This window comes from Petaurus breviceps, unplaced genomic scaffold (assembly GCF_028583685.1).
Source record: "Petaurus breviceps papuanus isolate PSGF00001 unplaced genomic scaffold, PetGlider_PUasm1.0 178, whole genome shotgun sequence".
Classification (NCBI taxonomy): Eukaryota; Metazoa; Chordata; class Mammalia; order Diprotodontia; family Petauridae; genus Petaurus; species Petaurus breviceps.
The window spans coordinates 14,655,229-14,681,085 of record NW_027185777.1 but is presented as its reverse complement, the minus strand read 5'-3'; the positions used below and the strand labels follow the sequence as shown (position 1 = coordinate 14,681,085).

Genomic DNA, 25,857 nt, shown 5'->3' with positions numbered 1-25,857 from the left:
AGATTTTTTGGAGTGATTCACTATTATATTAACCTTTTCTGTCTTACTCATTACTTGTCTTGACATTTGCTGACCCCAATAAATAAGTGCATACCTATTGATAAAGCAGTTCATCTGTTTTCACTTGTTATTAAAGATAATAGTCTTTCAGAAGAATCCTTTAAAAAGAAGATAATGGAAATTTAACTTATATCTTATTTTTGTGGGTAGAAAATTTTGACCCACTGTCTTTTGGTAAAATATGAGTTGATCTTGGTTTGTATTTTCTATAGGGTTTGCAGAATGGTTATGCATTTAGCATACAATAAAATATTTTTCTATTTTCTGTTTTTGATCAGGCCTATGATTTTATCAGTGGAGGTAACTTCTGTTAAGATACTTATTCTACCAATGCAAATCTGTGCATTTTCTGCAATTTATAGTCTTTTGAGGGTTGCCTGGAAAGCTGAACTAGTGATTTGCCCAGGGTCAAATAGTATATAGTGGAGGCTGAGATCTAGGTTTTCCTGACATGGAGGCCAATTTCTTTCTTTTTTTTTGCTTTTTGGAGGGCAATTGGGGATAAGTGACTTGCCCAAGGTCATATAGCTAGTTTTTGTGTTAAGTGTCTGAGGCTGGATTTGAACTTAGGTCCTCCTGACTCCAGGGCCGGTGGTCTTTTTACTGTGCCACCCGGCTGCCCCATGGAGGCCAGTTCATGAGCTCCCATGCCACATTCCTTCTCCCTTTTTTGTTAATACTTAGGAAATACAAAGATGAACAAGTAACATCAGGTTTTAATGTGATACTTTTAAACAATAATAGGAGGAAATATGATGTGGTGAAAAGAATTGTGGGCTAGAAATGCCAAAGCTTGGATTCTAGTCCCAAATTTACCATTAACTGGCTGGGAGACTTTGGGCAATAATTCTTCCCATTTTTTTAGGCTTCCTTTCCACCCTATAAAATGAGGGTGTTGGCCTCAGCTGGAATTAAGACATTTCTTTCACCCTACCCAACTTTGAAAGTTAAATACCTCATCTGTTATTGTCCATCAGAGGCCTTGAGACTTCCATGTCCCACAATGATTTTGATTTATTCCAGAGTACCTGTGTGCCATGGAATGTTGATTTTTCTAGCATTAAACTTGTGTATTTACAAAATGCCATGTTGAAAATCATCCCTTATCTTACCCTTTCCTTCCACATTTTTCCCTGGTGTTGTGTCCTAGGGGATTGCTTACTTCCTGTACTTGAAGCTCTGGCACTTGTTGTGTTCAGTGATTTCTCTATAGCCCCTTGGGGGGAGGGAGAGGAAAGAAAATTGTGCTGTAATTTAATTCAAATAAATTCTTCCTTAAAGGTTGAATATCTAACCTTTACATGATCTACATCTTTTGTTTCCCTTGTTTTATTCCCTTTTAGTTCAATGCTCATCAGTTATGTTCACTGAAGAATTATTAAAGGGACTAAAAGGAGATCCAACTTAAACTATCACTAAAATTATATCTCTTTAGAAGGAGGGAAAAACTTAAGTGTATGCTGAAAAATTATTCCTTCCCACCTGTTTTAGAGACAGTTGTTTTTGGCTTTCTGGAGGGCAATTGGGGTTAAGTGACTTGCCCAGGGTCACACAGCTAATTTCTTTGTTAAGTGTCTGAGGTCAGATATGAACTCAGGTCCTCCTGACTCCAGGGCCAGTGCTCCACTCACTGCGCCACCCAGCCGCCCCTTAGACCCCAGAATTTAAGTAGACTTTTCATGGATAGGTGGATTCCTTTCACACTTTTCTCCCTTTCTGCCTTCCTTCTCCACCTAGGGTTGTACCTGCTCATTTGTGTGCAAGGCATGGTAATCTACCTCTCTTCTGGGGTTGTTAACCCTTTTTTTGTGTTATGAATCCTTTTGGCCATCTAGTGAACATGACTGTCCCCTTCTCATAACAGTGTTTTTAAATGCTTACAATAAAATACAGAAAAAATAAAGTGCAGTGAAAATCAAGATGTAATTTCCCCCCCGTCCAGTCTCGCACTTCTACTGAGATTGACCCTGGCCACCAGTTTAAGAACCTCTGCTCTCCTCCGTGGGCTTTACCAGTCCAGCCTCGCCTCCCTCTACTTTTGCATTGTGACACTTAGCTTTCTATTGGAATTAATCAAAGTCTGTTGGAATAGACTTTGTAAGTTGGGAGAAATAGTAGTGTCCTGATCAAGCTATCTCCAAGTGGGAAAGCAAAGGTTTAGTGAGGTGGAGGAGGAACTGGGACAGAATATGAACTCCTTGACAAAAACAGATTGTTGAGGGTCTTTCCCTGTCACCCAGCCTTAGCAGTGTGCTCCATTCTGTGGAATACAAAGAAAGGGGGGAAGCTTGATGGGTTTTGCATCCTAGGAAATTTTGGGGGAGAGGTAGAAGTGAAGAGGGGCCACAGATTTAGAGATGGAAGGAACCTCAGATACATCTTGTATTCTAGTCTAACTCATTTCACAGACTAGGAAATGGAGATCTCAGAGGTTAAGTGAATATTTGGGGTTACATAGGCAGTAAGTGGGAGAGTCAGGATTTGAACCTAGATCCAACACTCTGCAGTAAGAACTCTACCATTGCATGTCAGGGAGAAGGTGCTGGTTTGCTGCTGAGGAGACTAGATAGGCATGATATATACATCTTTGGTACTAAATGTGATCACAGGCCATATTAGAGTTTATATAGAATTTGGGGGAATGGAAGTGAAAGTGCAACCTGTTAAAAGATTTGGCAAAGATTTTTGTAGGCTTTTAGGTTGAAATGACCCTTACCTTATGTTAATGTGTGCTGATGAAGGTGAGGATTGACATAAATTATTAAAACTACAGATTTCTGCTTAGCTGATCAAAGAATGTGCCAAAAATTACATCTTGCCCTTTATAGCAGTAAAACTCAGAGGCTCCAATCCATCCTGGGAACCAAAAAAAATACCCTGGTACGAAGATATTTAAGATGGAGAAAGGTTCTCAGAAAAGCTTGACTAGAATTGGAGTTTTCTATGTTAGAATTATCTATCACTCAGAGCAAAGTAGCTACCTGGCAGGGGACCACTTAAAAACTTTTTCTGGGGGGACGGCTAGGTGGCGCAGTGAATAGAGCACTGTCCCTGGAGTCAGAAGGACCTGAGTTCAAATGCGGCCTCAGACACTTAACACTTACTAGCTGTGTGACCTTGGGCAAGTCACTTAACCCCAATTGCCCTCCCCCCTCCAAAAAAAAAGCAACCCCCCCTTTTTTTAGTCAACAAGAATTTATTTTTTCCCTACTTCCTCTCATCCTAGTGGAAAAAAAAAAGAACCTCCCAATTCCCCAGATAAGCATACATAGTCAGGCAAAACAAATTCCCATATTGTTCGTGTCTAAAAAAATGTGTCTCATTCTGCTTATTTAGGCCCATCACCTCTTTGTCAGAGATGGATGGCGTGTTTGACCATGGGTCTTCTGGAATTATGGTTAGTCATTGCATTTGATCAGTCTTGCAAAATTGTTTGTTTCTACAATATTTATTACAACAGATATTATTCTCCTGCTTCTGCTTACTTCACTCTTCATTAATTCACATAGATTTCCCCCAGCTTTCTCTATAATGATTCATTTCACCTTTTTTTTAAACTTCCAAATAGAATTCCATGACATTCATATACCATACTTTGTTCAGCTGTTTCTAAATGAGTGACCACTGCCCTTCATAGTTTTACAGTTCTCTTTTACAAAAAGAGCTGTTATAAATATTTTTGTAAATATGTGCCCTTTCCCTTTTTCTTTGATCTCCATGAGATATGGGACTCGGAGTGATTTAACTGGGTCAAAGGATATGGACAGTTGAGTAACTTTTTGGTGATAGCTTGAAACTGCTCCCCTGGAAGCTGTGCTGCTCTGTCCTTGTGATGATGTGGCTGGTCCTCCCCACGGTTCTTGTTACTCTTTTTCTTTATCTTTGTCAGTTTGATGAGTGTGAGGTGGAGCCCCAGTTGCTTCTATGTCCACTTCTCTAATTATTTGTGATTTGGAGTCATTTTTCATGCAGATATTAATACTTTGGATTTCTTTTGTTGGAAGCTGAATCTTCATATGTTTTGAACATTTAAACATTGAGGAATCAGTCTTATTCTTATGAGTTTGAACCAGTTTCTCATGTATATGTGTTACATACATGTACACATACACAGTACAACACATACATATGTACATATACATAAACATATACTTATGTGAAAGAGGTATGGAAAAAAGTGAATATGAAAGAAAATAAAAAAGAATATGAAAGAGATATATAGACAACTTCCTGCAAAGATTTTTTCCCCCTAGATGTTTTCCTTCTCATCTTGACTTCCCTGATTTTGTTTAAAAAAGCTTCAATTTTATGTAATCAGGATTGTTATTTCTATCTACCTTGATCCTCTCTACTCTTATTTGGTCATGAAACGATTCCTCTATCCATAGACCTGAAAGATAATTTATTCCTTGTTTCTCCAATTTTATAGTTTATGATATGACCTTTTTATATTGTAAGTTACATATCCATTTGGAGCTTATCTTGGTATATGGTGTGAAATGTTTGGTCTACACCTAATTAATGTCTGACAGACTGCTTTTCAGTTTTCCTAGCAGTTTCTGTCAGTTATTGAGTTTTTACGCATGTGGATGAGATCTTTGGGTTTATTGAACACTGGTCTTGTTTGCTTCTTGTATATTATTTATTTAATCTGTTAGGGGAAGACTTCTTAAATACATGGATAATCTACTATTAATGCTTTGGATTTACACAGTGCCAATCTTCCTGAGAACTCAGATTGCTTTTTTGTATATTATTTTAGCCTCCACATCCTTGTTTTATAGGGAAGGACAAATATCCTCACTTCTATCTTATACCTAGATATTAGTCTTTAGAAAATATGTTGTTTTTAGGTTAAAACAGAAAGTACTGTCCTGAATTCTTTGTCTCTTTTGAAGAAAAAACTTTATAGAATTAGATGGGGATTTTTTCCTTTTTTATACTTTACCACAGTTGTAGGATAATAAAAAAGCTTAGCAATTTTATTTAAAGAATTGTAAACCATTTAAAATAAAGGGATTGATTATACTAATGCATATTTTCAAAAGTAGAATATTTGGACTGTTTTTAATTGAGCGGGAAGAACTGATTAGTTGAATATGATATGTCATAGTAAGGTGATATGAATAATTACAAAGTGAGACAAGCTTTACTATGTTTAGAGTAATAGTATTATTAGCATAGCTTAATTAGAACATATTTTCTCATAACGTGAATTAAAAGACATTACAACACTTTTTTTTCTTTCTGCAGGGAATCAACTGTTTTTGAAAAGAGTAAGCAAATTCTGGCCTTATCAATTCAGTGATGTACTTACAGTGATCCTGCTTTTGTTCATCAGTCTCTCTTGACATGGAAACGATGTAAAAGAAACCATGAGCATGAGCAGTCAGTGGACCATACCACAGAGTGTAGTTGCTACAACCAACAGTTCACAGTATTTTTTGTTTAATTAGCTCCTTATTTACTGTTATAGTTTTCCTAAGGTATTCAAAAATATTGTTTAAACTTTCCATATTGAAAAATTTTTAGTGTTGTTTTCCCATGCAGAAGTAATTCTAGTATTTGCCCATCAACAAGGATCAGTGGTATTATAGATTGAGAAACTGCTGAAGAAATTTTTTTAAAAGGGCCAGTATTTTAGTTAGAGATAAATGTACACTTTAGAAAAAGTTATGTAGTTTTCTGATCCAATTAATGGTTAGTGTCAACCATTTACTTAAAAAATGTGGCAAATTGTAATTAGACTGGACTTTTTTATTCCAAGGTTAAAGTATTCAGATATTGAAAAGGGAATTCCAGATAATGAAAACTCAACAAATTTTATAATATTCAGTTATCAGTCAGTTGCTATATTAACCTTATAAATAGAGAATTAAGATAGGGAGTCAGAAAATTAATTTTGTATTCCATCAATAAACATTTTAGCTCCTTCTGTGTGTCAGACAATCTTCCAAATGCTGGGATCTGAAAAAAGGCATAAAAAGTCACTGCTGTAAAAAACTGCACTCTAATGGGTGACATGAAAACAACTATATAAACTATGTGTATGTATGTGACACACACACATTCACACGCATATGTATATATGCACGATAAATTGGAGATAAACAACAGAGGGAAGCCATTAGTGTAAAGTGGAATTGGAAATGGCTTCTTATAGAGAAGTTGGGATATTTTTGAGACTTGAAGAAACTGAGGGAATTGAGGAGGAAGAGAATTCCAGGCATAGAAGACAGTCAGTGAAAGTATATGGACTTGCACGATGAAACATCTTGTACAATGATAAGGAAGCCAGTGTCATTCCATTACAGAGTACTTGGAGGGGAGAATTAAGGTGTAAGGATACTGGAAAGTTAGAATGGGACAAGATTATGTTTGGCTTTGAAAGACAAACAGAGGATTTTATATTTATTCCTGGAAGTAATTGGGAATCACAGGAGTTTATTGAATATAGGGGGGAAACATGGTCACAGTAGCACTTTAGGAAGACCAGTTTGGTGGCTGAATGGAAGATAGACTAAAGTGGGGAGAGATTCAATAGCAGATAGTGAGAGAAAGTCAGGATTCCAGAAGGGAAAGATAATTTTAAAGCACTGAAATTTTAGAGACTGAACATTATGGGAAATATTCTTACCTCTGTGAATGAAGCATGTCACGGTAGGGTGCAGCTTTCTCACAGTGTGTTATCATTAACAGCTAAAGAAAAATGTGAGTAAATTCATGTGGGTTATTTTTGGTTATATGAAAAATGTTTAAGCATTGTATTTTTGTATTGATTAGGTGTGGTACTTCATTTTGTCTCTGTATAGTGTACTTCATGCTGTTAGTACTGTGTATGTTGACCAAATACTGCAGGATTGCTGATTTTATGTTTCCATTTGTAGTATCACATTGCTTTCCAGTTCTGAAAAGTTTAATTATTTAAAAAATATTTCATACTATTTATGCTATTTGTGAATATTTTGTTAATTTCTAATAAAACACAAATATTGAATTATTCTCAAGTGCACATATTTTAAATCTTTGCTAAAAGTTGAGATGTCTTCTTTCCTAAGATTTTCTAAAATAAAGATTTCCAGGGATTAGCATAGTCTGAGATCAGATCATCTGAAGTTAACCTTCTCTTAGCCTTTTTATAGATTTGGACAGAGATTTCCTCATTCATTTGAACCTTTTGATCAGCTAGAATAGTATTATGGTGTTTATGAACTACTCACGTGTGTCCAGCAAACTTTTGCTGGGCCTCTCTATTTCAGGACACCCTTTGAAAGTGCCCCATACTCTTTTATCCCAGAATCTTACTACTTCAAGTGATTGCTTGATAGTCTTATGTAAATAAGAAAAACTAACAGAATATGACTTAATAATTAATACAATTTTACTACATGAAGTCCCATTGAATCAACAACTCGAGCTTATAAATGGGGAAGCCTGTTTAATTCAACCACACTAAATATAGTTGGGATTTTATGACTACCTATGCAGAAAATGTTTCCTAAATTATTTAATAGTGTGGATTGTTATGGGATGATCTTAAAATTACTAAAGAGAACAAAGTTTTCCAATATTTAAAAGACCCTTGTTACATAAAATGATGCATTATTATGGTAGATTTATCCCCAGTCACTAAGAAAATCCCCTTAAGAACTACTGTCAGCTATCATTTGAATAGTAACACATGATGGTAAGAAAACTGAATTTCTGCAATAATATTCTGCAATTCAAACTTCAATCTCTTAGTGATATCTCACCATACTGAATAGCAGAGTTGAAATGCTATTCCAAGTACTTAAATGTGACTTTAGTTAACATGAATTTCTGTAAGATAGTTTCAGAATTACATTTTTAAATGGAATATTTGTTCAGTAATATTTTAAAAATTTATGCAAGTGGCAATTCAAATTAATTTTGTTGTACATGTTTTAATAATATGGGGTAATCATTTAAGTTACCATATTGTGTCTTACCAAATGTAGGTTAAAATTGTATTATTCTCTTTTGTCATGAGTCTTTAAAATAGTTAAAGATTAAATTAGGGATAGTCATTTAGATTACCATATTATGTCTTGCCAAGTGTAGGTTAAAATTGTCTCTTTTGTCATATGCCTTTAAATAGTTAAACATAAAATTATAGGAACATTCTGGAAATTTTGAGGGTTTTCTTGAGTGTTTTATTTCAGCAAATTCATGTCATATTGAAATGTAGTTATTAGCATTTATTGGTATAAATTTTATGTATAAAAACACCTACTTCAGAGTAAATGTGTAAAGGTCTTGGAAATCTTTGATAAATAAAATGATTAAGTAAGAAGTCTCCTAACATCATTTAGTAATAAGCACAAAAAAAGTTTTAAAATTAATCTTTCTGGTTCATGGGAAATTGATGTGAGTAATTCTGATTTAGTATATTCTTTTGTATCATGACCTGTAGTATTATTTTGGGAGTTCAAGATTTAACTTCTTTGAGGATAGTCACCAGTTTTGTAATATATGCCTCATTTTGTGTTAATCTTAATTCTATATAAGGCTTCTTCATCTGATTTATGTAAGGCTGTTTCATTTGCAAGGGAGCTACTAGAAGTAAGTCAGGTGGTGATGAAGATGATGATTGCTATACATCACTTCCAGTGATCCTCACTGAAGTAGGTGCTGCAGGTATTATCTTTGTTTTGTGGATGAGGAAACTGAGGCTCAGGGAAGTTAAATGATTGCCTGTAGTCATGGAGCTAAGGAGTATAGGAGGCAGGGCTTGATGGAAGCCAGTTTTTCCTCCAAGCTGAACACTTTCCACTTTATCACCAAGTGAGGCATTTACTCATCATTAACCACAACTATAGTAACTTTATATAGGGATATTTCCCTCACCAATATTAAAGAACATCTACATTCTTTACAACCATCAAGCTTTATGACTACCCTTTCACTGTCTTCCTTTTTAATCTTATCATTAGTTTGTATAAACAGTGTCTTATTTCCACTTGTTCTTTTCTTAATCAATTTCTCCTTTCCCTATAGCTCTACTTTTGCTTCCTACTTTCCTCACATTCTATTTTTAAATGGAAGAAAACCATTATAATAATCTGCCCATATCTTTCAGTTTCTCATCTACTTTGAACCCCCTCTTATTAGCTAAAGTTATTAGCAAGCTATATGGGACCAATTCAGCGTAAACCCATTTCGTACAGCACAAAGATTTATTTTGTCTTAATTTTAATTTACATAAGCCTAGTTCATCTGGTTGCAGAGAAGCAGTATAGGAAATGGAAGGGGGCAGACAGAAGGAAGACAATTGGCATATTGTCAAGTAATGATAGTGATGGTGATGATAGCTGACATTTATATAGTACTTTAAAGTGCTCAGTTAATTTTATAGATGAAAGTGCCTGTTTAGTTAGGCTTAGCCCAAGTCAATTCAGTATACCTGAAATGTTTCCTAGTTACTTGCCCATCAGCTTGCCACATATCATTTATAATTTTTATTATGTTTATATATACATTTTATTATATTATTTCTCCAATAAATTCTACTATAATACCTCTTGATTACCTGGAGATGACCCCCAGGTTCTCAAAGGCTATATTTTCTGTGGCTATTTGCAAACTATATAGGACCAGTTTCTTGTAACTCCCTTTTATACAGCACAGAAACGTGTTTTTCTTGATTTTAATTTATATAAAATAAATTCATCTGTTGTAGAAAAACAATATAAGAAAAGGGGGTACAGAGAGAAGTAAGGCAATTGGCATTAATTAATTAGTAAGTTGGTGGAGCTTTGGCAAATCCAAATGGATTGTGAATTCAGAGCTTTTTATTTCAAACAGTTAGTTTAGCTATGATTTTACCTTAAAAAAAAAAGCTTATTTTGTTTCCTCAATGTGAATTATCTCTCCACTAATGCAGAACATAGCTTCCTCACACCTCATCTGACCTTCTGGTGGTAAGTCTTTTAGTTGGTTTGATTCTTGAATGGCAGGCATAATGTCCTTCCTTGGACTTTGAATTTATTCATAATCCATTAGTTTATGTAGATCAGTGACAGTAAGAAAAAATCATTTTTAATTGGAATCATAGTGGAGAGGAGGATCTGAAATATTGTCAAGCTTAATATGAATTAAAATTCTGAAACTTTATTTTTTTGATTTTTTTTTTTTTTTTTTGCTTTCTGGAGGGGAGAAGGTAGGGCAATTGGGGTTAAGTGACTTGCCCAAGGTCACACAGCTAGTTTTTGTGTTAAGTATCTGAGGCCGGATTTGAACTCAGGTCCTCCTGACTCCAGGGCCGGTGTTCTATTCATTACGTCACCTAGCCACCCCTGAAATTTTATTTTTTTAAAGTCTAAGGTGTATTCAGGGCTTATCTTTAACACTGAAGTGAACAAGTGCTTGAGTGTCTGCTATATGTAAGGTAATTTCTTAGGTGATTGACATCCATCCGTCAATCATGAGGAAATACTTATACATTCTCTAAGAGTTTATAATCTCTAAGAGTTTACAATAGATTGTAAACTCTTAGAGAATTGATGAAGTATTTTTAGAAGGTAAGACTCCTCCTAAAATACTAACTGAACACAGTCCCAAGGAGTGAAGTGACTTATCCTAGGTTATGTGTCTGGATTCCATCTAGTGTTCTTCCCATACATGGTACTTGGATGTCTGTCCACATTTTAAAAATGAATTTTGGTGTTTTATTTATTCTAAATTAGTGCAAGAAACTCCGGGGTGAGCAAATTCCCTTTATGCCTAGAGTGCCGAGAGATTATGTGACTTGCCTAAGGCAATAGCCTGTATGTATCAGAAGCGGCACTTGAACCCAGACCCTCTTGACTTTGAGGCCCCTTCTCTGTTCACTACATCTCAGTGGTTCTCCGGTGACTAGAAGATAGTGACATCTGAAAGGGTGAGACTTCACTGGTAATGTAGTTGTGCTTATTAGATAGAGATGATGGCGCCATTAACTAGGCTGTTTGGTTGTTCTTGACCTTAAAGTTTTCCACACATTTCTGAACCTCATCTTCAGTTATTTTATAAGTTGACTTTTGACGTTCCCTAAAAGAAGTGGAGCGATGACAGCCATGCCAAATATGAAATCTCAGCTACAAAGAACTCTTCCAAAATAATGATTCAGCATCAGTGCCCAGTTCATGTTGGGCATGAAAAGAAGTGGTAAATCTGAGATCTCTTTGTCCATTTATTTCCAGGGTGGCCTGGAGATGAGCATCCTATTATTCTTATTTGCACAATTTCTGCTCCTCAATGATGGGAAAAATATTCTCAGTGTACTGCACTAGTTCTCAACCTAATAGAAAAAAAAATGAGACAAAAGATACATTTAAATAGTAGAGAGTTAGCTAAGATAGCCTAGCTGAAGAAAAAGCTTGAAATGCTGTTGTTATTTTGTAATGTGAGACTTACTATAGATATCTGAACTTAGAACAACAGCTTCTTTAGTCATCTATGGGAAAGGTAGATTTACTTCAAATCAGAGCAGTTTAAATCTTGACAAGAGAAGCAAACCTATTAGAATTATGTTAATGTTAGGGAACTCTAATGTCCATTCTTGGTAGATACTTCTAAATTTTACAGTAGTGCTTTCTTTCATAATTTTCTAGGTTAATTTTATAGCTGCATCACAAAGCTCAATTTTCATCCAGTTATCTTATTTGCCAAATTAATTGAAATACATGGAGACTTTTTGAGTCATTAAGAGGTAAATTATCCCTAATTCAACACGTTAATCTGATGTTGGACAGTTCTTGGTGAAAACAAAAGATACAGTTCATATATACATGCTTCATCATAGTCACTTGAGCAGTAACAAGCATTTCCCCCCTCTGGGAGGTATTGTTACACAGCAGAAAGAGCACTGGCTGTGTAGGAAGAGAACGCGGGTTCAGCTCCCACTGGGGGGTGTTTCCCTGTAACCTTGGACAGGTCATTTAACATCTTTAGACTTCAGTTTCCACATTTGTAAAATGAGAGAGTTGAACCAAATGGCCTCTGAAGATCATTGGTCCATGATGCTTTGTATTCTGTTTGTTTTTGTTCAACTACAAATGTCTACTTCTTGGAGTACAGTAGATAAATCTGTTGACATTTTTACATGTAATTTTATATGTAATTACAAATTACATGTAATTCATAAATATGAAATTAAGTACATGTTTTAGCCAAATTTACATGATAAACTTAGACTATTAAAGTATCTAGATAACTCAGTCTTCAGCTTTCATCTCAATTCACAGACTGGAATAGAAAGATGAAATTTCTATTAAAATTCTCAAGTGATTTCCCAATTTGTAATGAAACTACTTTATTTATTACTAGAGGAGAAAATGGTTCCTCTAACACATGTATAAGAAACTACTGCTATTTTCACTTGTATAGTTTTAAAAAAATTAAAGTTAATTGTCAGTTAATTGGTAAAACTTTAAGGTTTAGTTGCAAACTTATTTCTTGAATGATTCATTTCCATCTGAAATTTTTTATTTTTTAGAATTAGTATTGTAGTGAAGGAGGAAGTATTTGCCAGGGCCCCAGTTAACTTTGTGTTTAGTAGTTAAGAATTGATTGTGGTAAGAAGGATTAAGACCATTGGCCATTAAAAATGAGGCAGAGTTTGTAAATAATTTATTCATAAAATGTTTCCAAACCCATGAATATATTCTCACAAGCATTACTTGTGCTAAATTATAAATTACTTGAAGATAGAAAATGTCTTTTTCATTTCAGTGCTTACCACAGTGCCTTACATTTAGTAGTTGCTATATAAATGTTTTTATTATTATTATTATTATTTCTGTATGCCTAAATTGTCTTACACATAGTAGGCACTCAGGTGTTTGTTGAATGAATATATATGTTATATGTGTTTAATATGTTATATGTATCTGACTATAAATTGTCATAGATCCAGTCTGGAAGCAACACCCCTAGTATTGTGTATTAGTTACATTTTAGGAATTATATAATTTAGGAATACAAATTAGGAAATTGTGTATTACTTACCTTTGTCTCTTGTCTGTGCCACTACTACTATTAACCCAAGTGCCTAATTCCTCTTAGCCTGACAAATATTGAGTATGCCCAAATAATTGGTAATTTTGTTAAATCAGCAACCACTGATTAGATTAGTTAGATTAGCCTGGATACTAACTATCAAATAAAATGGTTGGGAATAGAATGCTCACTACAGCCATAGTTTATTACTTTTTTATGTTTTCACATATTATTAGCCAGTTTTATGCACTACTACTCAGAATTCATACATGACACCCCTTGGTTATAATGTGTCTTATGTTATAATAACTCTATAGGTGTTAACGATAAAAATGTCTGAAAAGAGGTTCTAAGTTCAAGTGATGGCAAAAGTTTAACTAAAAGGTAAGATAATTAATTGTTTTTGATATAAATTAAGCAAATTTATAACAATTTGATGCTGTTGAAAAACAGTTATGTTGCTAAACTTTTAGATACTATTTCTTGTATGGTAGAACATCTGTTAAGGCCATGATTATATTGTAAGTGATTAATGCTATATTCTATATATTTTCACTTGAGGCTTTCTTTTTTCTTTTACCATTTACTTTGATTAAAACAAAGGATTTATACTTTGGGTAGCTTTCCAGTTATATCGGGAAATTAACATTTCCCCTTTTAAGAATGTAATTCAAAAAGTTGTTTCATTCTCAAGGTGATTTTATTTCACAAAAGAGCTGACATTTTCTTTAATAGGGTGGATCTCTGGTTTCATAATGGAAAACCATGGGGAAAAACGATTCAGTTTACATAAATTTGTTTTATAGGACATTTTACTAACATGTACCTATACCATCAAGAAAAGGGGTACTTTTATGAGAAAGTTTTGGGTAGCCACGATGGAATTCATTATTTTAGTGAGGTGAGTTGAGGTGAGGAAAATACACATCTTTGATAAAATAGTTTTCTTTCTTTTATACATATTTGTCTGAGTTTTCTTAGTATTTTTCAAACACTGCGTTGTTGTAAGGTTTATAGTCTATTTCCAAAATGAAATGTAATGCAAAAAAAAGCAATTAAAAAAATAAACTCAGAAAACATTTGAGAGCGGCAGAGTTGTTCCTAATACATATATGCAAATAAATTTAAATTAAGCAATACCCATTTGGAACTGAGTGGCCAAATTTATTGAAATTCAGCTTACCTAGATAAACCATTATAGCATCTCCAAATTTAATACAATCCTGCATGCTGGGGAACAATCAGAACAACTTTCTTTGTTAAAGAGAGGCTTCTCTCCCTAGTTCTCCTTTCACTGAAAAGATTTATCACATGAATTGAAATCTAAACACTGTACCTAACCGCCCCAGAAAAAAAGGAATATGAATCCACAGGAAAAGAGCCTTCAAAATACAGCAAAAGTTGTCTGATGAGTAACTTCGTCTTATAAGCTTAGCCAAGAGCAACTTGACTTGATCTACTCAACAATTTGCTTTCTTTTCCTTCTTCCAGATGGAAGAATGAGAGGGATCAATAGAATGGGGAAGTGGAGGAGTTAGAGAAGATTTGGGGGTGACTAGTTTTGAAGCTATGATGATCTTATCTATAGTTCTGATAAGATTTTTCTTAAAGTCTTATGTGTGTATCTATAATATGTATACATGTGTACATATATGTGTATGTGTTCATGTGCTTTTCCACTTATTTTTTTTTTGTGGCATACATATGACCCTGGGTTTTCAGAAGCCATGCCATTGGAGCTTTGGCTGGTCCTCCTAAACTGGAAAGACTGAATTTGAGCCTGGTGATGGACCAACTGTTTGTGACCTGTCCGAGAACCAGCTCTAGCTAAGTTCAAATAGGTTCATCACTCGGTTGTCCATAATGTGATGAATTGTTTCACACTCCTCCCCTCACTCTGCAGTCCAGTGACCCTGGCCTCCATGTTTTTCCTTGAATAAGACACTCCATCTCCAGCCTTGGCATTTTCAGTGACTGTGACTGCCCCCTTTCCCTGGAATACTTTCCCTCATGTCTACTTCCTGACTTCCCTGGCTTTCTTCAAGTCCCAGCCAAAATCTTTCAACTACATGAAACCTTTCCTGAGGTTTCATTCCAGGAGCTTCCCTCTGCTGATCATTTCCAGTCTATCCTGTACAGATGTTTGTACTTAAGCTATTCATGTTGTCTCCCCCATCAGACTGTAAGGTCCCGGAGAGGAGGGACTATTTTTTACCTTCATCTCCCTAGCACTTAGCATAATGCCTGTGCACTGTAGGCACTCACTCGCTTATTAACCAACTTCCCTGATTTCCTTTCCCAGTGAAAAATATTACTTTCTGCAAGAATCCTCTCCTCATCTCCCTTAATACTAGTGCCTTCCCACTTGAGATTATCTCCCATTTATCCTCTGTATATTTTATTTGTACATAGCTGTTTGCAAGTTGTCTCGCTGTTAGATTGTGAGCTCCTTGAGAGCAGGGTCTGCATTTTACCTTTCTCTGAATCCCCAGCACTTAGCATGATGACTGGAGCATAATGGGCATTTAATAAAAGCATTTTGACTTGACTTCATAAGAAACTCAAGTTTGTTGCTAGGTGGTGCAGTGGATAGAATGCTGGACTTGGAGTCAGGAGGACATGTGTTCAAATCGTGCGTCACATACTTATTAGCTATATGACCCTGGGCAAGTCACTTAAGGTTTGTCATTTCTAAAATGGGGCTAATAATAGCACCTACCTGCTCACAGGGCTGTTGTAAGGATCAAATGAGATCACATATTTACAAAACTTTGTGCACCGTCAAGCTGTACAGATGCTAGCTCTGTTATTAGTGCTGCCGGCCTCAAGACTCGCAATCATGAGCATGTTTCATTTAACTTCCATTTAACCATGCAGTCAGAAAAAAGGCTTTATTTGGAGAAGCACTATCATGTACTTTTGTTATGTAAGGGTACAAAAGACCAAAGAAATCCCACAGATATTTTGGGCTTAGAGAGTGTAATATTATATCATCATAAAGATAATTATGATATAACAATATGATACCTAGCTATATCCTGCCACTAAAAACATAGCTTAAAGATAGTTTTCTATTGATACAAACATAATAAAAAAATCAGAAAACGAAAACTCAGTGTTATTAGTAGTCTGCAAGAGTAAGTCTTCACCATCTCATATTTTTATTTTCATCTATAAACTTTGGTTGCAGCAGATAGGGCAATCAAGTGCTGAATTAACTTTTGTCTTTTTTTTTCATAGAATTATTCTCATGCCAGTATTCCATTTATTCTTATTGTTATTCAGTTGTGTCCACCTTTATGTTATTCCACTTGGGGTTTTCTTGGCAAAGATACTGGAGTCATTTGCCATTTCCTTAATTAGCTTATTTTACAGATGAGGAAACTGAGGCAAACAGGGTTAAGTGACTTGCCCAGGGTCACAGAACTAGTTTGTGTCTGAGGCCAGATTTGCACTCAGGTGAGTTTTTCTGACTTCAGGCCGCATTCTCTATCCACTAAGAAAATTATCTTAAAGCTGTATTTTGGTAGTTATTTGTAGTTATTTGGTAGGATACAGGTAGGTATTATATTATTATATCATAATCACTTCTAAAAAGTAGCCTTCAAAAGGAGACATCCACTTCTTGAAGCTGTTTATTTTTCCTTAATGATTTGTTTATAAGATGATTTCTCAAATCTTCTTACCTATTTTCCTTGTTAGGTCTGTAAGAGCAAGGGTTTGGTGTAGTGAAACTGTTGACTCCAGGTACCATGATAGCAGAGAGGAGTTCCTTAGCTTACCGGTGTTAGTGTAGGTGGCATTTGCTGTACACTTTTTGAAAGTCATTCACTCAATAGTGATTTAGTAATTGTGAATTCTATGCCAGTAGACCCAGCATAAAACTCTGCTGGAGATTCAAAGAAAGGGTAAAACAGTCCCTGCCTGCTCTAAAGAAGTTTATGTTCTAATGGGGAAGAGAACTTGTAAATAACGAGGTATATATAAGATGTGCAGAGTAGATGATAATCTCAGGAGAGAAGGAGATGCCAGGAAGTGCCTCTGGTAGAAAGTCGGACTTGAGCTGCCTTAAAGAGAAGCCAGTAAAACCAAGGGGTGGAGATGGAAAGGGCAGAACATTCAACGCATGGAAAGAAGCCAGTGCAAAGTCTTGGAGAAGGAAGGTGGAATGTCATGTCCAGGAGCTACACAGAGACCAGTGTAGCTGGATGGTTGAGAATGTGTGTTGGGGGGGGGGGATATATAGTATAAGAAGACTGGAAGGGTAGAATGGGGTCAGGTTGTGGAGATCTTCAAATACCAAATAGAGGAGTTTGTATTTGATGCTGGCAATAATAGTGAACCTGTAACTCATTAAGCAGGATGCCACACCCCAGATGTGGCTATCCTAGAGCCATTTGCCATGGAGGCAGCTTGATCAGTTGTCTTTGATTTCTTGATTTCCTTCTGATGACTCCTAAAACAAAAAATAATTGAGAAGGTTGACATTCAATACAGAATTTCCAAGTAGTTAATATTTTTAAAAGTTGGGGAAATATATGTATATGTAATGAGAAATTTGGAATTGTAAGGTTCAGAGTACTATTCTCCTCTCAGATAAGACACAAAATGGAAGCACTCTAGGGGCAATGCCAGTTTTAGAACACACTCTCCTTTCTGCTCATAAATACTCTTTGATAATCATGACTTTGTACTTAGTCTAGAGGAAGCCTGGTAGAGATAAGCCATGGGAACAATTGTTTTGGAGAGGTGCCATTAACAGACTGATGAAAAGAAAAGACAACCAGGATCATTTGAAAGGAATAATGGAAGATGGTGAGTCATTTGAACATTTATTGAACATTCATTGTATGTAAATCTATGCATTAGACTGGAACACTAAGGAGTTAGGAAATAGAAAACAGTCTTTGTCCTTAAGATATTGACTGATGGCAAATAGAGTTGGGGTATATAAATACGTGGGGGAAAAGGGAAAGAGGATAGGGAAAGGAAAAATGGGGGATAGAGAAAATCTTGGGAGGTCAGATACAGAAGCCTCTTCATATTTTGAAAGTTCTTAAAGAAAAATAATGTTGGTATTTCAGTTGGTAAAATGACTGCTCATTTAGCTGTAATATCCCTTTGGGCTAGTTCTGCGAAATCAATAAAAACAAAGCTAAAGAAAAAGCTATTCTGTTTTAGGCAATATGTAATTAAGCCATAGAAATCAGTGCCATCCAGAATATTACCACGCCCCAAAGGATTAAGTACTGGTATGAATAAAAATAGTACCAATTATTGTTCTCACTGTAGTGAAATTATAAGGATTGTCAATCATCCTCTTTCAGGGGTAAAGTTGATTATTGGCTAGGTTCAGGAATATCTCCTCATTTTCTTATTGCATAAGGTTGGGAGTTTTAGCTTTGTCTTTGAAGGGTGTGTTGGCCTATAAGTAATGGCATTAGATTTGTTTTCGTGTGGTGTTGCAGAACTGCAAATTAGTCAGCTAGCCAGCATTTATTAAGTGCCTGCTGTGTGCCAGAAACCATGCTAAACACTGTGACTACAAAGAAAACTAGAAGACAGTTCCTGCTTTCAAAGGAGCTTACAAATGTAACGGGGGAGAGAATACTCAAACATGATTTATATAAATTAGATTGGAATCAATCATAGGAGAAAGGCACTAGAATTAAGGGGGATTGGGAAAAGCTTCCTGCCGAAGGTGAGGTTTCAGCTGGGATTTGAAGGAAACCAGGGACACCAGGAGGCATTGATGAGGAGGGAGGGTCTTCCAGAGTTAAGGGGTCCCCTGAGCTTGTCTTTCACAGACATTATGGACAGTCAGTGGAAATGCTCGGAATCTGGGGATGGAGGCCAGTGTCACTGAATGGTAAAGTATGTATAAGGGGTGGTTGGGTATAAGTTTTAAGAAAACTGAAAGTCACACAGGGGGTTTAGATTTGATCTTGGAGGCAGTGGGGAGTCACTAGAGTTGATTGAATGGAGGCTAAGGGTGCTTTTGACATGGTCAGATCTATGCTTTAGGAACATCAATTTAATAGCTGATTAAAAAGATGGAGCGTTGTGGTCTGGAGACCAACTAGATTATTGCAATAGTGATGACTGTTTCTGCACCTCTGTACCTGTACTTCTAGTTCTTATGATTGATAAACTCACCATCTGTCTACAGTAAAAAACACCAGAGTAATGGTGTAGGCAGATAAAGAGAATGAATCTTCAAGAAGGTTTGATTGTTATCATGTTATCTTGTTATATTGGTCTCCAGTGTTTTCTCACTGGCTTCAAAATATTAGACACTCTTCACAAACTAAGAGTAAAATGCTAAGAATTTTGGAACTTTGGCCATATTTATCAGACACCAGTTGGAAATTTAGAACCTGTCACAGGTGCTATATGTAGAGAAATGGTGCATACATAACTTAGAGAAACCACAAGTTTGGGTTTGTATAAGCTGAAAAAAGTTTATGTGAAGTAGGCAGTAAGATGGGGATGGAATGAGTCCATTGGCCTTGTGTGCCTACCATTGCCTTTTTGAGGTGGATTTTTATCTTTGCTCTCTTTGAATCTTCTTAAATATTTGATCATATATTTACAGATTGATCAAGTTATCAAAACTGTCTCCTTAACTGTGCATGTCAAGGGATTCTTCTCCTGAGTAAAGGGTGTCATCAGTTGAATAAAGAAGCATGTAAAGCCCCTAGTTTCTATTCCCTTTTTTGTATATGTTCGAACAAACTTTTCACCATTTTGAGTGGTTGTCTCCAAAACAGCAATCTGTAACTAGTAAATAATAATGTGATATAAAGAATTTTTGTAGGCCTGAATATTTATATTACAAAGTTCTATTTTTATTTCCCCTGGGAATTGATGGTGTGATAATGTAAAGGGCAGTAAATGAAGCATTTTTTTGTACGTATTGTTTCTTCATGTGTAATTTTAGATTAGCTATGAATATCATAGAGAAATGAATATTGTAAGAAGGGTGCAAATGACCTTTACATTTTGTCCATTTGTCATGCACAGGGGGCCATCCCAGGGGTTTAAGGCCAGATAGGTAGATCTGCACAAATGCACGCACACCTAAGTGGTGAGGGCCACTGCAAACCCAGGACAGATGCAAAATTATGTAGGCTAGAGGGGATAGAGAGGAGAAGAAAAGGCAGTCCTTATGGCATTGAACAACTGTTCTGCTGGCCACCTTTATATCAGTAGATATGCCAGAATATCCGCTCGCTGGTGGATTCTGGAAGGTTTGTAAATCACTCGAGGTCAACTAAATTTGGAGTCTCTTACAGTGTCTAACTCTGCTTGTAATTGCACCTTTTAAATAGCTTCTCATCAGTCAGTCAATAAACTTTATTACCTACCTGCTATGTGCCTGGTTCTGTGCAAGTGACTCTGTGCAAGTCACTTCACCTCTGATTGCCTCCATTTCCTCATCTCTAAAATGAAAGGATTGAACTTGAAGACCTCTGAAGTCCTTTCTGGCAACAAATTCCCAATCCCTAGAATGAAGGAGGTGACTTGTACTACAGACTAGGGGGCACAACATAATGACCAAGACTGAGTTCTAATAAGTCATTGATTTTCTTTGAAGTCATTTCACATGTGTCTGTTAGTATGCACACAGATATGAAATTGAGGTTAACCTTAAAAACTCAGTGTAGGACAACTCTCAAGAGAACATGTTAATCATGAGAAAAATACCAGACGTGAAGAATTATGGCAAGAGCCCAGTGGCAACCTTTCTGAGGAGAGGACCTCGTAGACCATCTATTCCAGTTGAGTCATTGGACAGATGAGGGAAAAGGAAATATTGGGAAGTGACAGGACTTCTCTGGTCACAAGGGTCATAAGCAGCAGAACTTGGGAGTAGAACCATGGTTCTTTGGTCTCCTAATCCAACACTACTTTGTCTTTTTTCCCTCCATATTGTTTATAGTCATCCCAGTTTGCTAATTTGGGTTGGGGTGGTAGGGGGAAGACTTGCGAGCAGAATCCCTGTCACGAATGGAATATGATTTTAGGTGAAGATGGGTTCCTCTAGAGACTTAACAAAAATGAGTTGTAGTATAGGAAGAGAAAAATGAGAAGGGTGTTCAACTGCACCAGGATGGGGCTGCATGCTTGGTTAAGGAAGAGGGGATGTAGACCCCTGCTTTCCTATCACATGCCTTTGCACATAGCTTGTTGAATAAATGATTGATGAGTGAGAGAGTAAATGATCACTATAGTCTGGAGTATGAGCATTCTTGAGTATCTGTCTTCATGCTTTACACTTTGGCATTTCAGAAGTGGTTTTAATAGTTCCCAATAGGTTTTTGTACCTGCTGTTTTTACTCTAGGAACCTTTTCAGTACCTCACAGATTTTGGTGACCTATAGTAATATATACCTATATTAATAGGTATATTATTAAGTAATATTTATAATATAATAATAATTAAATAATATTAAATATCTAACTTAATTTTGTTGGATCCTTTCCAATCTTATGTGCCTTTTGATAACAAGGTTACTTCTTTCCTCATTTCCTACAGACTCATTTCTTTATTTTCCCATATTTTGAGCTCCAGTCGATCTGCTTATTTCTAGTCTTTTACCCAGGCAGAGCAAAAATCAGCTTATGGAATATGTCCCTTCCTGCTGAGATCCCTTCAGTGGCTACCAGTTTCCTTTTGCTGACTCCTGATCAAATGCTTTGAGGCCTCCTCAGTATTTCCCGGCTTTTGATAAGCATCTTCATTACTCTAAAACTTTCTATCCCAGCCAAATAAATGTTATTTTGTTGTTTTCTTCAAACCGCCTTTCACTTTTGTACCTAGCATTATGGCATCAAAGATCTCACGTTTAAGAGAGCTGGAAGGAGCCTTACACATCATCTGCTTCAACTTTCTTGTTTTTTGGAGGAAACTGAGACCCACAAAACCACCCAGTCACACAGATGACAGACAGTAAACAGCCAGGTGGAGCTCCGCCTGGCACTCTCTCCTTTATGCAGAGCCCAGGTTACATCTTCCTGCTCCGCCCCTCACCTGCACCCCTCTTTCCACATTAGGACCCAGTTTAAACTCCAGGAAGAATTCTTTATTGAACCCCACACATTGATTCTAATTTTGCAAGTGAATCAGTCTCATCTGTTTCTTTAAAAGGTTCATAAAATGTGCTTTTAAGAAGTCCTGATATATGAAAATCTAAACTTGTAAATCAGATGAATTGCTCTTTTCTTAAGGGAGTGGAAGTCACAGGAAACTGAATAGAAAAAGATCAGAAGACTTAAGTGCTCTCTGCTCAGAAGCTGCCTTTCTGAACTCATCACACAAAAGAAAATACTTTAGAAGTCATTTTGAAGTATTTGATATATTAACTACAATCATCAAGGATCATAAAGCTTGGAATGTCACATCTTGTCTGTTTGCAAAAGCAATTTGAGACATAGGCCCAACTTACATTGATTGCTTTGTAGTTGTTTTTTCATTGTGACCCCATGAGTTGGTTTTTTTGTTTGTTTTTTAAAGAGTAGACCATCAGAATTTGCCACGCATAAAATGCTTAAAAAATAGCAACAACACTACACAGGTTTTTAAGCACTGGGATCAGTGAAAACCTAATAAATTATATCTGTATAATTATTGTCTATATCCCATCTTCTTTAACCAAGCATGTATCAACTGTACCTGAGTTTTTGTAATATGCAGTTGAACACTCTCCTCATTTTCTCTTTCTGTACTCCAAGTCATTTTTGTCATGTCCCTAAAGGAACCCATCTTCACCTAAATCATATCCCTTTTGTGACAGGGATTTTACTTGCAAGTCTTTCCCCCAACCACCCCAACCCAAATTAGCAAACTGGGATAGCTATCAACAATATGGAGGGCAAACAAAACAAAACAAAAACTATAGGAATGTTGGATGAGAGGATCAAAGAACCATGGTTCCTCTCCCCAAGTTTTGCTGCTTATGATCCTTGTGACCAGAGAACTCCTTTCCCTTCCAGACATTTCAGTTTCCCTCATTGTACTTATTTTCAGCCAATTAAAAAAAATCCTGCTTTGGCACGTGGTTAGAGCAGATGTGGCCTATTCAAGAGATCATAACCTCTTGTGAACCTTTAGCAGGTTGCCACTAACTAGTTTTTTTTTTAATGTTGTGTTTTTGCAACTACAGGCATATATAGTTGTCGACTTGTAGTGAAACAGAAACTTTAGTGTAGCAGAATATTATAATATGTTTATAATATAATATACATAATATAACATTGTAATATAATATAATATTATGATATATTATATATTATAGTACTATAATATATAACATTAGAATATAATCCTGATCATGTTGGTTGACTGAATTATTATTCTTATTAAAAGGATTTATTTTGCTGTATTGTTAATGGGATTTAAGATCTTCCCTGTCTATTAATAGACCTCACATGGAGTCCATTAAGAGAAGCTTGCTTGGGGGGGGGGGGTGGAGGCTTGCTTGTAGGAAGATTTTCACACCTTTTATTAATTTCTAATTAGGCATTGAGTCAGGAGGGTTGTGATGCTCTCTGGCTCTAAATGGGTATATATACTCTGAGGTTAGCATTTTGGTTTGGAGAAGACTCATTGGAAGAGTGTTCTTGTGATTTGCCCAGATAAGACTGTGGGTAGCTGTTAAGGAGCTCCCTAGCTTTGAAAAGCCCAGAAGTTGGTGCTTCTCTCACTGGTAACTATGTATGTATTGCCTTGGTCAGACAGTTGGATCTGTCTTTTGATCTGCACTAATTTCTCAGACAGAAGTCCTTCTGTTGGTCTTTATTTCTCTGCTTATATTTTCTGTTTTCTTTGTTTGGATTTTCCCTGAAGTTCAGGGTGTTGATTTTTCCTCTGAACTAATGAATGTAATTAAAAGGTATTGTTGACCTCTTGAACAGCTATAACTATCTTTCCTAGTAAAGCAGATCTAAGAACCTAGGCTAGCTATCATCCTGGGTATACCAGTGAAATTGCCACTACATTTGCTTATAAAAATTACCCCAGCTTTCTTTAACTATGGATTTCCCAGGTACACTGAGATAGTGTAGTGTTAATAAGCAAGAGATCGTTAGAGCCATAGCATCTTAAAGTTATGATGTTAAAGTTACTAACAATTGAAGATAATAACTAATAATAAAAAATAAACAATAATAAACTAACACTTAAAAGGGCTTTAATGTTTTAAAAAACAAACACTTTACATTAGCTCATTTGATCTTCACAGGAATCCAGGGAAATAGGTGCTGTTATTATTACCATTTTACAGATGAGGAATGAGGGCTTGCTCCAGGTTACACAACTAGCCAGTGTCTGAGGCAGGATTTGGTCTTGGGTCTTTGGACTCCAAGTTCAGTAATCTGTCTACTATTTCATGCCACTTTTTTGTGGTTAGATAAGGCATTTAGATAAAAGCATCTTGGAAACTCTTAACAGAAGTCAAGGAGATAATGATTAAGTGAAGAAAAATTTGATTTACATGTTGTTAAGGTATATTTCTTTTTTATATAAGTGATATCCCTTATACATAATACGCATTTCATGCAAGGTCCAGTGAAACTAAAACAATTTTCCTTAAGAGCAGGGTTCATAAACCCCAAAGGAATCTATTCTTTAATAGATTTACAGGGGTGAGGGGAGGGTCTTAGATGGGAAGAAGGCACATTTTTATTTTCACTAAGCTCTATTTGAAAATGAGCATCTTCTTCAAGCATTGAAAAATGTGATTGCTTCACCACAGTGTCATAATGGTTCTGTTATAGGATTTAACAACAACAACAAAAAAAATCCTCTGTTCTGGAGACATGTGTATGAAAAGCTTAAGTTTGTATTTTGTCATTATCATAGTCACCAAAGTCATCACCATAACCAGTTATTCGGTAAGAGAGAGGTCTTCAGCAGATCTGTGCCTTAGCATTGTTTTATAAAGACTTTTCTTTTTTGGCTATGGTGCACATAGCAGTTTGATGTCCTTTTGTTGATCTGTCACAAATCTAGATGGATGGGTTCAGGCACCTCATCTGGCTCTGGCATGGGAAAAAGAAAATGGGTCTGGGGAGCCACATGAAACTAGATTTTCAGATTATGGTACCACTTTCAATAGGAAAGCCCCAAATCAAGATGTAGACCTCTGTCCATAGCATCTTTGCTCTACAAGTAGCCCCAGCAGAGGCACAGAATAAGGGTGGCTGGTTGTATCACCAAACTTGTAGTTTCTTAAGTCTTTGAGATTTCATGCCTCTTTCTCTGAATAGCTTAGGTAGGGCACATCTCTTTGTTGCCATGGTTGCATTTGAGTTCTGATATTCATCCCCGTTACTGCCTTTCTTGCTTTTGACAGCTTAAATTTATTACCCTTCTTAATTTTTCCATGTATTGACATCTGTTTCACACATGATATTAAAGAAAATGGCCTCAGATTTCTATGCTTCTAATTAAATCTGGTACCAGACCATGGCTGACTCACAGCTAGTAACTGTACTGGAGTTCATACTCCTGAGGCAGTCTGGTTATGTGAAATGCATCAACTCTTTCTAGGAAACCTTTACTTCCTGAATGCCAGGCTTTCTTCCATTGCAGTCTCAGCCAAAACTTAGCACATTTGCTTTAGTTTCCCTTTATGCCACAATTTCTTTTTTTTTTAATCTAATTAGGACTTTTTTTTCTTAAATGGTCTTGTATGGCTGTATGGCATTTTGCTTGAATTTTTTTCCTACCACTTCTAAAATAAAACTAACCTTTTGAAATGTGTACTCCGAGTTCTGAAAAGATCAACAAGGAGA

General features: G+C 36.0%; 1 protein-coding gene across 2 annotated transcripts in view; it reads left to right on the top strand.

Annotated features, from left to right (window-relative positions):
* Nucleotides 1–25,857, top strand: part of PIP4K2A (phosphatidylinositol-5-phosphate 4-kinase type 2 alpha) — a 212,579-nt gene that overhangs the window by 19,533 nt on the left and 167,189 nt on the right. The window contains exons 2-3 of one of the 2 annotated variants that reach the window (XM_069086295.1): nt 3,397–3,457; nt 5,314–5,336. The exons of the other annotated variant lie outside the window; for it this stretch is intronic. The gene's annotated coding sequence lies outside the window, so the exon portion shown is untranslated. The remainder of the gene's footprint in view (nt 1–3,396; nt 3,458–5,313; nt 5,337–25,857) is intronic. 2 annotated transcript variants of the gene reach the window in all.